At 38.8% G+C, this 3,318-nt stretch overlaps 1 long non-coding RNA gene across 1 annotated transcript; it reads left to right on the forward strand.

The window, feature by feature from the left end:
* Positions 1-1,883: 1,883 nt before the first annotated feature.
* Positions 1,884-3,112, forward strand: LOC148155360 (uncharacterized). The gene is made up of 2 exons (XR_015765544.1): positions 1,884-2,194; positions 2,729-3,112. It is a non-coding gene; the product is annotated as an uncharacterized LOC148155360 (long non-coding RNA).
* The last annotated feature ends 206 nt before the right edge of the window (positions 3,113-3,318 follow it).

A 3,318-nucleotide genomic window follows, 5' to 3' on the forward strand; every position in this document is an offset into this window, starting at 1 on the left:
TTACGCTCATCTAACATGGGCAGAGACTAAAGCAGGCTTCTGGTGTTTCAACTCAAACTGTAATGGCACGTTGTGTCTTTTAATGACATTAAATCCATGATTTTAATTGACTGACATCATTGTTTTCCATTCAATGATGATTTCCCCCATAAAACTGCCGCTGAACTGGAGGGATCCTTCACTGATACACTGCTGCATCCTGGGTGCATAAAGGAGCGTTAACGCAGACCTTTCCTGTAAATAGTCTGTTATTGTTTTTTATGCACAAATATACAGACTAATTAGAAAAAGTGGGAGAATACAAAACTTAATAAAAAGCATTCACTTAAACTCTGTTTTTCATCAGGAAGCAACTTTGGATCATTATCCTTCAGCAAAACCCAAATGCACTTAAACTTAAGGTCACAAACTGATGACATACAATATTCTACTTAGTAGAATATTGATCAATTACTTTTTGTAATTGAAAAAGTAAAATAAAACACAATTAAGCTATATAAAAATGAGACCTATGTCAAATTAAAGTGATATCAGAGAAAGAAAGAAAGCTCAAAGAGTCACCAGACTTTTACTAGACCACACATTCCCAGCTCTCTGACACATCTATGAAGCTTTGCTGACACTGAAGCGCCCTCAGCGCTCCATCCTTCTCCACGGCCTAACGAAAGCCTTTACTTCCAACCCAATGCTTCTTCATCACTGTGCAGGATTTATCTCCCTGTCTTCTTGTTTGGCTCTGCAGTCCTTGTCCTCCCAGCTTTGTTGCTAAGTAAGTTCTGAAAATCAAATGTTGTGTGAACTGAGAGGAAGCTTAGCGCCTTTACTTGCTTATACACACGAGGTAAAGAATTTATCGGGCCGCTGGTAGAGAGAGCCATCAATCCTGTGCTCACTTAATCTTCCTTTACATCAAATTGTGTCTCTCAGTCATGGTAAAATGAATGACGAGTGATGAGTTTATGGTGTGACTCCTGAAAGGTCTTTCCTGCTGCTACCTTTACATATGGGAGAGGTTGAAGGCCTAAACTAAAAGTCTCTTTGTATCTAACATTTGATATATTAATTCTTTTTTTTTGTTTCAAAATGAAATTTATGATCTGAAACTTTAAGTTGTATGAAAACTTACAGTAGAATACTGGGGGCCAAAATACACCAGATGCATTTTGGGAATGTTACGAGTTTTTACTGCCATAATTTTAGTTTATGTGTTTTATCTTCCATTATGTATGTTTTTGTGTCATTAGGACATTTACTGCAGATGTTTCTAGGTAGGAACTGTTATAGGGGATGTTGGTGCATCACCTGAAAGAGATGCACGTTTTTTATCTCTGTCCCCTGAGACTGCTGGGGGTCCACTGGACACAAAAAGTTATGATTGCAACCTGACAAAATGTGGAAAGGTTTAAGGCTTCTGCAGAGCTATTAGCTGGTTGTTTCCACCTCCATAAATATTGATTTTCACTATAAAAGACATCTAGTTGCTATGACATTGTTTTTCTTCTGATTACAGGGTGAACAGTTTAATTATTCTCATCATATCCTAAAGAGCAGGTTCACATCATATAATTAAGTCATTAAGTTGTCAAAACAAAAATGTTTACAACTGATTCAGAAACAGAACTGAAAAGCTGAATAATAGCGTCTGGGTACGGATCAACGTTTTCATCCCTGCACAAAGCAGAGAGTGGCAAAACGAGTTCCTCTTTCCACACAAACACAACACGTCTGAATGAGTCCTGATGTTGAGGCTCTAACTCATGGTGTGAGAAACTTTTCCTCTAACACCCTTTCACCAAATGCCACTTGACAAACAAGCCCAGCCCACCCTTCAAAAGACCCTGATTAGTCCACTCGTTCTCTTTATACAGGCCAGGAGGCAAGAAGATGCTAAACACAAGCAAATAAAGAATTATATGGACCCCTTGAATGTTTGGTACCTCATGCAGTTTGAAATCCTGCAGGAAAGAAAATCTCCAAGGTCTCCACAGCTTTCAGCGTGTCAGCTGCCTTATTTATGATTTGCTTTTTGCACAGAAATGCTGACTTTAAGTGCTTCAAATGTTATCAGTCAACAGAAAACAACTGGAGTGGAGACTAACAACCAGGGGAAGCATGCTGACATATGTTCTGCAGCACAAAAGGTCACAACCCCTGATAGGATAAAGACACTGTGAGCCCTTTCTTCAAATCCTAAGTAAGTGGACAGAATTGCTTCACCGGCATTTTAACTTTCTCTGCTTCAGGCTCTTTTCCTGTTATCGTTGTTCCGTTGTGGCTATCAACAAAGATGTGCGTGTGTGTGAGTGTATGTAGCTTGTCTGCAGCTCCACGCTCCCCTGCCTCTTGTTTTCTGCCGTCTGAACAGGCCTGAACAACACACCCAACATTGCTAATGCTCTGTGTAAAGGGACAGGAAAGTGGATGAGTCACAGACCTGAGAAAGACCAAGACAACCATGATGCATGACTGCGAAAGGACAATTCAGTGCAAACAGCAGCCAAGTTGCATATATCACCCATGACAGCTGTGTGACTAATATTTTGTGTTTGCGTGTGGAGCTCCAGGTCAACCTGCGAGAAATTTAAAAAATAACATGAAACTTTTCTGTTTTAACACATCTGTCAGTCAGAGTAAGGCTTCAGTGGCTGGAGCGTTACCTCAAGCTTTAATTCAGCATGTTGACATGTGGTGACCCAATGATCTCTGTTCGTCCACTTCAACCCCACAGGTGTCCAGAGTGCCATCCCAGGAACATCAAAAGACATCTTTATGGTGGTTTATGGTCTACTTACTTTGGCCTCTCCACTGCCCAGAGATGTCTCTGTAAAAGCCAAATGAAGAGTCCTCTGAGACCTGAGCTCTCTACTAAACAGAGAAAAGTTCAGCCACATCATGATCTCTGCTCTGAATGGAATCAGTTCAGCAAATGTTTTCATCCAAAATTTTTACTTTTTTATGTTTCATCACATCATAAATACAAACCTTGGTGTATTTTACTGAGATTTTATGTGACAGATCAACACAAACTAATGAATAATTGTGAAGTGAAAGAAACGCAAGGCATGGTTTTTACATGTTATCTGAACAAACATAATAAAAGGTGTGGAATGTTTTCATGTTCTTTTGCTTTTTACCCCTAAATAAAATCCAGAGCATCCAATTACTTTTACAAGTCATTTTATTAATAGATAAAATTAATCTATATGTAATGTAATTCTTTCTGACAAAGGTTTATTAGACAGTTGTTGGCACACTTTCACTAATCTGCTAATACCAGAGCTATATTTTGAGAATTAATTGATAAATTAGATTTTTTTT

The sequence above is a fragment of the Poecilia mexicana genome, unplaced genomic scaffold (assembly GCF_051168715.1).
Source record: "Poecilia mexicana isolate PSO_F unplaced genomic scaffold, ASM5116871v1 scaffold_15, whole genome shotgun sequence".
NCBI classification, from domain to species: Eukaryota; Metazoa; Chordata; class Actinopteri; order Cyprinodontiformes; family Poeciliidae; genus Poecilia; species Poecilia mexicana.